The sequence below is a fragment of the Ambystoma mexicanum genome, chromosome 3p (genome assembly GCF_040938575.1).
Source record: "Ambystoma mexicanum isolate Mex_15411 chromosome 3p, UKY_AmexF1_1, whole genome shotgun sequence".
Classification (NCBI taxonomy): domain Eukaryota; kingdom Metazoa; phylum Chordata; class Amphibia; order Caudata; family Ambystomatidae; genus Ambystoma; species Ambystoma mexicanum.
In genome coordinates, this window is record NC_090925.1 from 871,506,100 (window position 1) to 871,520,500 (window position 14,401).

A 14,401-nucleotide genomic window follows, 5' to 3' on the forward strand; every position below is an offset into this window, starting at 1 on the left:
GCCTTTTTTGTATGCAACAAATATAGGGTGCCTATGAAAAAATATCTCATCCAACTCCTGTCTGGCCTTTATCTTTCTTGTTCAACATTTTTATTTTGTTTTAACACCAATTGGTTAAAGCAATTGTACAAACACAATCAATGCAAACAATGTGGACCAGCGATGGAACCGTGCAAACCTAATGCTAAACTAGTCGTATCATCAAACTTTTATGGAGAGAGGATAGAGAAGAGAGAAGGGGAAAAAAACGCAAAAAAAACAAAACGGTAGTCAATAAATGCATAACATGTTGTACCAGTGTCATATATGCTACCCACACAGATTACTATTGTAGAATCAGCAAAGCAACCAAATCATATTTGCGAGAATCAGGAAGCATTTAAATTAGACATATTTTGAGAAGTATTTAAATAACACATCAGTTAACCATAGATATGCAGGAACAGACTGCAAAGATCATTGAATATATCAGATTCTCTTCTGCATTTAATAATTGCCCTCTCATGCATGGACACGGTCAGCAGTTCCTCAACCCAGTCATCAATGGTGAAGCAGTTGGGGGATTTCATTCTTTTTTTAGCAAGCATGCAGCTTCTTAATACCCACATTTTCTTAGGAAATGAAAGTCCTTTTAATAGGGTGATATCCCCAAGAATCAGAAGGGACGTCTTTCTAGGGATTGAACACTCCAGCACTAGGCCCCTCCTCTCACCACCCCTTCCCAGAAGTCTCTTGTTTTCGTGCAAAACCAAAGTAAGTGGCTCAAAGTATCTACTGATCGATTGCCTTTCCAGCATTGGTCATTTTCTGAAAGGTGTCTCTTAAAATTTAGTTCCGTTGTCCAATATTACCTAAAAAGTAGCTTAATCCGTGAGGCCCTCAGACCCTAGTCCATGCTTGACAAGCAGACAATGTTGCAGCACCCCTGCCAACACTCAGGACTAAACTCTTCGCCCACTTCACCAGTCCAGACAACAGCAAGTTCAGAGAACCCCTTACGATTGGACAGGAGGACATTGTTCAAGGTGGCAGCAGGATGGTTTGCTCGGGGACAGACTTCCAGCGTTGACCACGCAGCACACTGCACAGTATTCTGAGGTGTGAACTCAAGCTTAGCAGATATTAGACCTCTCAGTTGTCTCTATTCGGCGTATCTGCAGTCTATCAAACCGATCTCCCTGTGTAAAGGGAATCCAAGTTCCATTTTCAAGAAGGTCTTTAATGTATAGAATTCCGCCCAGATACCAGGACGGCCAAAATAAGACGTTTCCTTGTTTGGTTAACAATGGATTCAGCCAAATGGATTCATCGGGGAAAAGAATTGGGTCGCTGCTCAGACGTTTTGATAAGGAGCACCAGCATTTGCACAAAAAGACAGTAAGAGGACTCAATGGTTGAGAGCCCTTTGAAATTGTTGATAACAAGGACCTAGGTTCCAGTTGAAACACACGGTTGGATTCAAATTCAGTCCACTGGTCTGGTTCAGCCTCTACCAAGCGACACAAATGCCTTGTTGTGAATGCAAGATGATACTAAAAAGAAATTCAGCAAATTCATACCACCCTGCTTCAATGGAAGTTGCATCTTCCACAGTGCAATTCTTGGATGCTTGCCATCCCACAGAAAGGTCTACATTAGTACATTAGGCTCCTTGAATATCCGTTTTGATGTTTTCAGTGGAAGCATGGATAAGACATAGTTGACTCTTGGTGCCATGTTCATCTTGATGCAGTTTAACTTGCCCCATAGTGAGTTTTAGAAGCGACCATCGGTCAATATCCGTTCTGATATTCGTTAATAGGTAATCAAAGTTGATCCTTGGCAATGATTGCACCTCAGGGCCAATCCAGACTCCTAAGTACTTATCCATTCAGGACACCAAGTAAAATCCATCTTATCAAACATATGACGCATGCTTGACCCGGTGATTGGAAGTACCTCCGACTTGTTCCAATTTACTTCATCAGGAGACTTCAGAGAAGATCTGGATGCCATCCATCAGATAGGACATACTCGACTCAGGGTCACGTACAACCACCAACAGATCATCTGCATAAAGCCAGAGCTTGCCAGATTATTCCACACTTCCAAGTTCACGTGTGTTGCCATTGGCCCTCAGAATTATAGCCAGCGGTTCCAAAGCTAGAATAAACAACAATGGAGAAAGCAGGCATCCTTGTCTTGTCCCCCTTTTCAGTTGAAATGACGCAGACAAATGTATTTATTTATTACATTTGATTAGCATGCAAACAGCCCCTGGGCATCGAGGTGCTGTTACTTGCGGGGGACTTAGTTACAAGGTAGGTGCAGCTGGGGAATGCAATTTACACGTTGTACATTAATACATTAGGGTACGGAGTGGAATTATAAATACATTTTGAAGTTTATCAGGAGATGCAGGTGATTGTGGCGTACATCTGGCGAAAAGCGCAGTTTTCATGGCTTCACGGAAAGCCATGAGAGATACCTCGCTTCGAAGGGTAGGAGGTAGGGCATTCCAGTGCAATCCATTAGTCCATTAATGAGCACACTTGCAGTGGGGCTTGCATAGAGTAGCCCCACCAAACCTAGAAAGGTTGGTCCAAATTCCATCGCCTTCAGACTTTCGAACAGGTACGGCCATTCAATTAAGCCTTCTCTGCATCAAGTGAAATTGCGGCTACAGGAACCTATATCTTACTTCCTTCTTCGATGGTCAAAAGTAGCTTCCACATTTGTCGGCCACAGATCTTCCTGTTACAAATCCAACTTGATACTCATGTATCAGTAATGGCACAACTGTCTCCAATCTTTTTGCCAGTGTTTTCGCTAACAATTTACAATCGGTATTTAACATACAAATTGGTCTATAATTCGCACACCTCGTAGGAGACTTATCCTTCTTCAACAAGACAGTCACCAGGGCATGTATCATGGAGGCTGGTAACATCCCTCTCTTAAGTGACGCAGAGTATACATCACACAGCAGTTTAAATGCACTTTCAGGCAGAATCTGAAAAAACTCAGTCGGGAGTCCATCCACACCAGGTGTTTTGTTACCCCTTAGTCCTGAGATTGCGTAACGGATGTCCTAAACAGAGATTTGGGCTTCTAATGAGGCAGCAAGGTCTTCTGACAACTGAGGAACTTGAGTCTGACTTAAAAAAGAGGCAATTGTCTCAGGCTCACATCTTGATTCAGATTCATATAAGTGCTCATAAAACTCTTTGCACTTCATATTAATGTCCTTGTGAGCCAGCAGTAGGTTATCGGAGTCATCTCTCACTGCCGCAATTGTCCTCTTGCTTTCTGCCACCTTCAACCTGTGTGCAAGGAGTCTCCCAGCTTTTTCTCCATTTTCAAAGTAATTAATTTTACTCCCGAACAATGAATAATCTGCTCTATCAGAAAGGATATTGTTCAATTCATATTTCTTCTTTATAGGTTCTGCTCGCACTTCTTGGTCTCTGCTAGCAACATAGCTCTGTGTAAAGATTCTTTGCTTCCATGGAAAGCCTCTTTATTTCTTTCTCCTTCCTAAATCGTCCAGTCTTTGACATCAGGTATCGCTGCATATCCAGTTCAAAGATTCCCAGACAGAATAAATGTAGACTTCATCAGTTTTATTTATTTCAATGAAACTATCTAGTTCTTTTTCGACCTCATCCTTTATCTGTTTGTTCTGTAAGACAGATATTCACCCGCCACAAGAAAGTCTTAGTCAACATATAACGCAGCGAGAGGCGCTTCGACACCGGCGCGTGGTCTGTAATCCCAATAAAACCAATGTCTGAGTCATAGCAACTTAGGGTCACACGCCCAGAAGTCAGAAATAAATCAATTCTTGAGTAGACATCATGGCTTGCGGAGTGAAAACTGTAATCCTTTTCTGTTGGATGTTCCAGGTGTCATATGTCTGATAGGTGAAGCTCATCAATCACATTGTTCATTGACCGTTTACTCGTCATTGGCATTCTACACTTTGCACCATTAGAGCGGTTAAGCATTGGATCCATTACAAGATTAAAGTCCCCCCCATACCCCCCAAGAAGACAGAGTTCCCCTTGCTGTCTTGAATGTGTTGTGCCAGTTCATGTAAAAATGGGGGATCATCAGAATGTGGGGCATAAAAGCAGCATAGTAAAATTACAGTGTCTTGGATTTTGACCTTCATAGATAGACTCCTACCCTTTGAATCGAGTTACTGGAGATGACCTTTATAGGCAAGTTCTTCTTGAACAATATAGAAACCTCTCTCTTACTTGATGTGAATTTATAGAAATATGTATGTGCCACTCAACCTCGTCTGAGTTTACCAGCTTCAACATCATCAAGATGGGTTTCCTGAAGCATGGCTACATCACAAGACATATATTTCAAACAGGATAATACTTTGGCACGTTTAACTGGGCTATTCAAAATTCAAGTGGTCAATTCTTGTGGTTTTCAAAGATGACATGTTTGCAAAACCAGTCAAGAGGACAAAAAAACCAAATATAAAGGTTAATAAAAAATAAAACCTAGATAGGGCACAGGTGAACAGGAAAAACCTGTTGGGAAACACAAGTGGACGAACCACCAAAAGGCAAAGAAACAATGCAAGTAGCAGGTAAAAGCAAAGAAATGTAAAACGCATTTAAAACATGTAACCACCACCCAACTCTTAACACATAATACCATGATACTAGAATTTTGCGTATTGGAGCAATTCTATTGGCTAGTGACATATGGTAATTCAGCACTCCCCCAATGTAACCATTTCAGAATGCATTTAACATGTTGTCCCTCCACTATATTGTTGCGTGCACAAAAGCATCAGATTTGCCCCGTCATCATATATAGGCACGCAGAAGCAAATCCTCACACCACTGAACACCCAATTGCAATCCAATAGCACCTAAAGGACAACATCAGGGTTATCTATTCCATTAATTGAAGACGTGCTCGCCTTCCTTTGTGACCAGAAAGGTGTACTCTTAAGGGGTGTTAATACATACTTAATGCTTCTAGTATTTACCTTATTAAATAAACAAAGTGGACTGACTGCCAGCACGATTTCTACATCCAGTACACCAAACGACTACTTGCAGTGTTGAGATCAAAGGCAGCCAATATAAAAGCACAGGGGCTCACAAATGAAGTCATATGTCGAGATATAGCCGCAAAACAGATGTGCTGTTGGAGCCTCAGAGTTCCTTTGCACAGACTAATGCATTTCAGGCGCCAAGTCACTCGTAGAGTGTACAATGTAGTATGCATATTAAAACAAAACTCCTTTTCTGTTTTGGCAAGTTACAGACATCGTAGGGCAGTACCAGAGAGCATGTTTAAAAAGATGAACAAGCTGCGGTCCATGTGACTAATTATGTAGCCTGCACAGGCTAAGCACTTCCAAATACATAAAAGAAGTATTCAAATACCCAAGATGATCCCCTAATTAAGGCCAAAATCTTACCCACACGTAGAAACAGGACCATGAGGAGTGATGCAGCTCCAGGACTCGATTCAGCTCGCGTTGTGTACTCCAGGATTCAACCCGGAAGTCGTAGCCATGTGGCCTTAGCTAAGCCAGCCCATTCAAAAGCCTACCCTGATGCCTCCCTAAACGGGAAATTCCCACCACCAGAGCTACAGCATACTTTGGCATGTAACTTATACACCCCAGACACAATCACAAACATGCCAGTAAGACATTCAATTATCCATAGTTGTCACAGAGCTCAGCGCCAGTAATACGCGCTGCAGCCTGAGCGCAATGTATTACTCTGATTGAGCAGCTTGCTCTGGAACCCATTGGCAGTGGGAGTCAGAATAAAATTTGTTCGAGACGGTTGGGACACCATTTTAACTCTTGATTGTGCAGTAAAAAACATGAATACATCCTCAACGAACAAAAAATGAAGCAATGTTAACCAATACAACTGAAAGTCAAATGTCGAACGGTTCCTATGATGAAGCAATGAATCCAGAATGAAGGGTTCCGCTCATAGGTGAAACGGGACATCCCTGAAACCAGGTACATGTCTGTGTAGGGTCCTGTGTGAGCCTCACACCTTCAGATAGATGTATTTTTAACAATGTGGGTTTCATGATTCCACGCTCTCTTGCTAGACATTTAGCCTTACCAAAGGCCCTCCTCTTAGCTGCTACGTCTTTGGGGAAATCAGGTTATAGGTGAAACACATTTCCATGCCATGTCAGGGATTCCATACACCTTGATCTCTGCAGGATGGCTTCCTTGACTGAAGTCTTGACAAAGTGATATAGATTTGTCTTGGCCAGCCGTTATCCATCCTGAAAGCCCTGAGGCCCACATCTATATCACTTTTTTGCAGTTCACCATCAGACAAGCAGTCTTTCGATACCTATAAAGTAAGATGAACTAGGTCGTCATCTGACTTTTCAAGTATCTCCAGAAGGCGTAGATTGTTATTTTTCGTCTCTACTTCAAATACCCGTCTCTCCAGGATATGGACCTTACCAGACAGGTCAGAGAGAGTAACTTTTACATCCACTAGATCACTGGAAATTGTTCTAGGAGGGCAAAAACATCTGAGGTGCTGGGCGCAACCCCACTGGCATCCAAGTCTTCCGGGAGCTGTTTGGTTTTTTTGGAGGAAGAATTGTCTGGGGTTTCAATCTCCTTTTTGCTGGACATTGTAGTATGTTTCAAGAGGCCCAACGGGTCAGCCAGGGTGGTGGGCAGGAGCTGCCTGCTCAAGCTGCTGCTGCTCGGGTTGATATTCATGGGCTAACTCTTTGTTTTGTGGGCTCTGTGACAACTCTTGTGGAAGAGGATGCTTATAAGGAGGACGTGTTTACTTAAAACTGATAACATGTAGGGAGCCCAGCATCTGTCATAATACTGGGTCTCTTTAATAACTATTTATCTATTTTATTGGGGCTGGGAGGAGGTTTAGCTCATTTCTATTGTAATGTACTAATTCTGGTGCTTGTCCTATATGTGGAGACATATTTGTCTGTTACAACTTCTTCTCATTGAGGGTATTGTATTTCAAACTATTTATTATTGTTTTAATATGCTACTGTTATTGGAAAACAAATCCAAATAAACATATTTGGACTGGCTGACTGTCTTTTTGGCACCCAAGCTGTTCTTCATCCCCTCCAACTCATGCCACAATCTATCTTCTTCCTTTCAGGAACCACATGGGTCAGTGAAATCATGGACATGATCTGTCATGGTGGAGATTCAGAGAAGTGCCGTCGTGATACCATTTACAACCGGGTGCCGTACTTGGAAATCTGCCCCGCTGGAATGACATCAGGTACAAGCACACAGAACAAACAGTGCATGGCCACTGGTTAGTCTCTTCACGACTCCTCCAGTAGGGGGTGTTGTATCAAACAAAGACTTAACTAGCTAAGTTGTCTAGGCAATGAAGAGTGAGTTGCTTTCTTCGACTCCAACAAGAGGTGATGTTTGAGTATAATCTATGGGGTAGCAGCACATTCCCAGTATGGGTACCTTAGCCAAGGGCTCGCTAAAGTAAGGTGACCAGATTTTGAAAATTAAAAACTGGGACAGGTTTGAAACATAATAGTAGGACCAGCACCCCAATGCTAGTGCTCTCTTCCCCCCACCTCCGTCACGCCGCCTTACTTGGCACCCGCTCCCCATGGGATCATGCATTAAAATAAATATTTCAGCACGGCTCATATATATTAACTGCAGGGTTGTGAAATTAAATGTCACTATAGCGTTTTGAGGAGCCTTTGCCTTGATTGTTTTTACATGTAGTGCTATATATTTTTTTATCCCCTCTCAGTGGCACAATCACTAGACGCATGTGGTTATGGAAAGAAAGGTTGGAGGTTTGAGGCTTCCCTAAGCAGTACTCTTGACTTATCCTTCCTACAGTTATAACGGTACAGAGGACGTATTCTGCTGTTATGCTCTAGTGATTCACAAGTGGAGCCCTGGGTGTTACCTATGCTGACGTTATTTCAATGCTGAATTGCTGATTCTAAAACACCCGCAAAGGGCTTGCTAAGGGCAGTCGGTGGTATTCTGTGTCTTACGCTGTCTATATATATTACGTGACAGAGGACGTTACGCTCTAGTGATTCAGAAGTGGAGCCTTGGGTGCTAAGCTTTCTGGAGGGATTACACTGCTGAAACGTTGATTCTAAAACTGCTCCTCAGAGCAAAGCGCTTCTGATGGCCGCCCTAAGGGTAATCACTTATAGTCTGTGAGTAGAGTGCACCTCTTTGGAAACTGTCTGGCTAAGTGTGATATAAAATCCAGGTGAGCCACTTAATGTGTTAAAGAACAATTCTAATTGCTGTTAGCTGCTGTTCAAATACTGTTGAATTGATAAATAGTTCAACATTATTGACATCACTAAGAAATGTGTGTTTGCAATAAATGAAGACCATGGATCTAAAAGTATATAATTTATGCAGCAATAAGCAGGCTTCACATGCAACTAAAACACCAACTATCTTGGGAATTAGCCTGCCTCGTCTTCTCCTGAGCGAAACTGATCAAAGGTAAACATGCTACCAGTACCCCATCTTCACCGTCCCATTCTTTGCTTAATGTTGATATAGACTGCGGCCTGCTTGCTGCCTGTAGGTGGAAAATGACTAATAAATTTGGCAAGAACAAGAAAGACTTGCCCAGCGCAAAGGATTTACATATGATTAAACAGCCAACAAACTGAGCAGAGGGTGCGTAAGATTTAGTAAACGATTCCTTGGATTGAGACTCCTTACTTGATCTATGTGACAGCCTACAAAAAGAATCTATGACTCCTTTTCAGAAATCTCATACTTTACAACCTATATATTTGAACAGTAATACCTCTGCTAATGGGTATATGATGGCAAGTTATCTGCTAATCGTACCCCAGAGCTCTGGTACTCTCCAGGCTGGGCTACAGCAACAGCCTCTTCCCTAATCTACCTTCCTCTTCTATAAGCCCCCTCCAGCTAATCCAGAACAGGGCTACAAGACTTACCCTTGGCCTTATGCCCTGGGACCCTATCTATCCAGCCCTAAAATCTCTCCACAGTTGCTGCAAGGATCAAATTTAAATCCCTCTGCATCATCCATAAGGCTTTCTGGGGCCGGGGCCCACTCTATCTGCAACTTTCACCAAATACTCTCCTTCCAGATCCCTCCAATCCTCCAGCCCCAACACTATGCTTGTCAAGTGCTACTCTAAGCAGAGAGCGGGTGGACATTCCATCTCCTCAGCTGGCTCCCTCCTCTGGAACAGCCTCCCCCTTTCTCTCCATCTTGAGTCGGATTTCCTCAAGTTCTGCAAACACCTCAAGACTTTCCTTTTTTCCTCCTCCTTCTTCCATCTCTCCCACCCGTTCTAAACTCCACAGTAGCTGTGATTGGTGGCCTTGGCCCTTATGTGTCCTTCAGGGTCCTGGCCTTCTGTCAGTTCGCCCACAGCATCCTCCCTCTCCCTGCACTTGCCTACCCGCACCACTTAGCCTGTGCTGCCTCAAAGATCTACACTTATTGATGGGCTGGTGAACTGTCTTCCATTTAGTGGTGACTGCTTACCACTTACCTGTTGCCTCTGCAACCGGCTCTTGCACTTCCCTGTTGCCTTGCAACTATCTCCCTAGCACTTCAACCCTCGGAGGATCCTCTAGCACTTCCCCCTTTCCCTGTCCCTTCTCTCTCCCTCACATCCACGATGTTGACAAGGCCTAGTAGGACCTTTTTTATGTATTTTGCATATTTAATTTATTATTAATGTGTTACAGCTTATTATAAGCTTTTCACATAGCATAAGAAATTACATTCAACAAAAATAAGACAATGGTCATAAAAGTAAATACTGACATATTAAATGAATAAAGAGAAGAAAAAAGAAAAAAAAAAGATAGTAACATAAGAAGCAAATTTAGAAAAAATAAACAAGAAAGTGAAAAAAGAAAAAAGAAAATACAAACAATTAAGAGTAAAAAGTGAAATGAGTTACGTTCAGAGTTCAAAATTAAAAGAATATACAGATGTGTTCATAATCCACCAGTAGATGAATATTAATGCCTTTACATATTGAAGACTACAAGTCCAAATACATATTGCTGGTGGGAAATTTATACAGAGTTTTATCCTAATAGAAACTTTCCCATGATAAAAGGAGGTGACCATCCATGAGTTGACAGTTCGCTATATGGTTATGCCCAATGATTTCTCAATAATCGTCCAAACATTATACATGGCAATGTATAATTTCATTCCGTTTCCCTTTGCATTGACGGCTCTTTGCCAGAATTCATTACTACCAACATGTTCCATATTATGGACAAAATCTATGTAAAATGATGTGTAGACCTTTATCATAGCGGCACATCTGGTAAGAACATGTTTGCCCGTTTCTGATTTCGTTTTGTCCTTACATAGCCTGCAGAAACGTTCGGGTGTGGGGAGATTATTCTTAATCCCACTTATGGCTAGTACAGGCAACTGATCGATCCTTAACATAAGAATAAAACGACGTAGCCGTGGCGAAGGGCATAGATTCAGATAAGGCAACGGCTTCTTGAGAGTGTAATTCATGAATTGCACAAATTTATAGCGCTTTAGATTTTCCAAATGTGCAAAGTTGCTAATCCAATCGTGCAATTCAGATTTCTTAGTTAACGCTCTCAGTACAGGAATGGAGACCTCTTGTTGTTTTTGGGTCCAACCGATCTCTTCAAGATATTTAACGATGTTCTTTTTCATAAAAGGATATGAGGATGCTTTGTTAATTTCACAATGAATCGCCGCTAACAGTAAATTAGCTGTATCTGGTGTTGCTTTTAGGTATAATTCGGCTCTCTTCCTGAGTACAAGAGACTTCCAGGAAGTGAGACCGAGCTCTAATCTAAGAATGGCCATTGGGATGCAACCCGGAAGACCGAGTATTTTTTTCCAAAATTTTCCTTCGAGGATTTAAAGCCAGTCTAGTTCTATCAATTGCAATGCCTCCAGGCCATAGATTATCATTGGTGTTAAGACCTGTAGGTATAGTTGGCGTGCTGCCCAGATGGTATAGCCACAGTAAGTTGTAGAAAAGCGATGAATAAGTGCTGTTACTTGGGCAGCTCTTGAAGTTCTAATATGTTTACAGATGGTATAATGCCCCTTGTGCTCAATCTCGACACCCTGGTATCTATAATATGGGGTATACTTGATTGCCGTCCCATATATGTTTAGACCTGTTCTTGCTATCTTCTTGGAGCTGAACATTACCATCTGTGTTTTATTTAGATTAATAGCCAGCCCGTTGGCTTGAGTATAGGTCCATAGTGCCTCAGCTGATCTACGAATGCCGCTGATAGTGTGGTCCAAGATGACTAAATCGTCAGCGTATGCTAGCACTACACAGTGGGTGGATCCAATCTTAGGGGGGCAATTGTTTTCCAGTGATAGCGCTTTAGGTATATCATGGACAAACAGGTTATACAATATGGGTGCCGTAACACAGCCTTGTTTCACGCCACAGTTTTGGTTGATCTTGCTGGTCATATTCCCTTTTGCGTCCAACTTCAGGGAAACTGTGGTATTGTAATGCAATAACTTGAGATAATATAGTATTGCTTTAGGGCATCCCAGTTTTTCAAGTTTGGCCCAAAGTAGTTCCCTGGGGACTAAATCAAAGGCGGACTTAAAATCTATGAACAAGGCATATAGAGGTGGGTTACCTGATGTTCTAGCCTTGTTGCAGAGGATATCCATTACTACCAAGTTATGTGTAGTGGAATATCCGCTTCTAAATCCACATTGGAAACAATCAAGGATCTTTTCTCTGTCTGCCCATGTTTGGAGTTCCTGAAGAAGATATGCTGCAAATAGCTTGCCCGTGCAGTCCAACATTGAAAGTAGACGGTAATTTCCAGGATCTGAGCGGTCACCTCTCTTGTATACAGGGATCAAGATTGCCGTCTGCCAGGATTCTGGGATTTTACCTTCCTTCAGAATCTTTTCAAAGAGGATCTTGAGTACCTCTGCCCAATATTCCGGGTTGCTCTTTAATACTACATTTGCTAAGCCGTTAGGTCCCGGAGCTCTTGAAGATTTGAGCTTTTTTATCCTAGTAATCAGAGATTCAACTGACACTTTGAAAGGGAACAAAGGTGGATCCTGGGGCATCCTTTCCTGTATCTTTACCTGGTCCGTGCCGTTCCGGGTTTTCAAGAATTGCTCCCATTGACTGATGCCAATTGAGTTAGTTAAGGGGATGCTGGTGTCACCCCGAGCCGTGCTCAATAGACCCCATATAGTTCGGGAGTTACCCGTACATAACGTTTGGACTGTTGTTTGCCATTTGAGCAGTTTTGTTGCGTAGCGTTTCAGTTTTAGCCATGTTCTGTAGGCATTTTTTAGCTTCTTGCTTAGAGTTAGGTAGTTGTGCAGTGTAGTAGAAGCTTTACGTAATTTCCTCAGGTCAGCTCTTAAAGTTCGTTTGGCATCTCTGATTTCGATATCAAATATATTCGTGGTCTTGGTCTCAGGGGCCCGCATAATTATTTTAGTCGCTGCATAGGTGTTAGAGAATGCTGCGATCCATTCTTCGATCTCCTTTCTGGTCATGGCCAAGAGTTTTATATGACACAGATTTGGGTAGTTAATTGTATATTCTATGGCTCGTTTAATATTGCTGTCAGACCATCGTATCTTGGAGAGAGCGTGATTCGTCTTCAGCTCACCAATAGATTTATACGATGTAAATTGTGTGATATACTTGAAAGAGAGTGTAAGAATAGCATGGTCGCTCCACTCATTCTCCTTGATCTTCATATCTGTGACCCAGGTGGTCATGGTAGGACTTGTGTACATATAGTCCAATGTACTACTGGCTATGAAGTTTCTCCATGTTGCTTTTCCCGGATAGTCACTGATGGTTCTGCCATTTAATAGTTCAAAGTTCCATGATTTAAAAAAGTTGGACCATAGTTGTCCCTCCGCATTTACACTTCCATGTTTCAATTTACCTATTTGCTTCAGCAGGGGGTTGTTACTGGTGCTCGGCTCACCAATTAAGTGGCAATTAAAATCACCAACAAAGATAACCATATTTTTCTGTGGCTCCATCAGCCAATTGATCAACAGTTCATGGCAAGCTTCCTGGATTATCTCGCTCTGAGTAGATTCAAATGGATTATATATGTTAACCAGGAGGATGTGTTCCGTTTTATCTTCGCCAGGAAGCTCCAGTTCCACTGCCAGTATGAATTCGTCCATTTTCGTATGAATGCGGATGGATCTTAGCGGATGCAGGATGCCAGTTAATAGACCTCCATATGGTCTTCCCCTTGGTCCCTTTTTTGCTAATTCCTGGTGTATAGTGTACCCATTTAGTAAGGCTCGGGAGGTAAGCCACGTCTCTTGTAAACATATACAGGTATGGCCCATTAGTAAGGGCATTGAGCCATCAGGCGATAGCAAATGGCTGAATCCCCGGCAGTTCCAAGAAATAATGGTTTGATCTCATCGGTTTGCTGTTGTTTTTGGTAGGGACTCTATTAGCCAATTGAGGACCTTCTGTATGTCTACCAACTGTACAGAGTCATCTTTAGGTAACTGTATTATGGTTCTTTCTTCCATAGTTGAATTTGATATCTGGGTCGGCCACTGTGGATCGGTGATATTCGGGTCAACATCTATTTCCAGGTCAACTTCCCTCAGGTTGGTTTTAAAGTTACGCAGTAGTTCTGCAGTGGCTAGAAATTTGCAGTGTAGGGCCGACGTGCTTGAGTTCGTCACTTCTAATGGTTCGACAAATGCAAAATCCTCAGATCGTAGTACTCTCAGCTGCGGAATGGTATGTAATCTGATCATTAATGCTGATCTGGTAATCCAGTCGTGGTTGCTAGATTGATAAAGATTTTTAATCAGGCAGATTCTTCCGCCTCTGGGTACCATAAGGTTACCCTTTTCCTCAGCTGGTGATGTTGTTGTTGATTGAGGCTCGTTGATCAAGGGTATTGGGATGACTGATATGTTATTTGTGTTATTCTGGGATATATTTGCATCCTGTTCTTTTTCATATAAAGAGGATTCTGATTCTGGAGCCGCTATTAATTTAGAGGTATTGCATTTGTCATTAATAAGCCAGCTAGTGAGCTTTCCTTCTTTTGCTGCAATGCGTTTGCGTGCCCGTGCCGCTCTCCGTTTGACTTTTCTCTGTCCTTTTTTGGGAGTGCTACCTACTGTTGGCCTCAAGATTTCCTCCGCTGTCTCTGCTGTGTCTGGTAGTATAATCGTTGCAGTTTGACGCTTTCTTCTTCCAATCGCCTTTTTTGTCAGGCGTTTCTGTTTACGTGAGAGGTAGATTTCCAAATTATTGGTAATGTTTGGGTCCTGGGTCCCAAAGTCAGTGCCATCTTGCGTATTAATGTTGATGGGTTCCGGCTCATTCTCCATTGGGTTGTTTTTCTCAGTAT

At 42.3% G+C, this 14,401-nt stretch overlaps 1 pseudogene; it reads left to right on the forward strand.

Annotated features, from left to right (window-relative positions):
• The window catches only part of LOC138579996 (sulfotransferase 1 family member D1-like), a 189,548-nt pseudogene that overhangs the window by 23,948 nt on the left and 151,199 nt on the right, over nucleotides 1-14,401 (forward strand).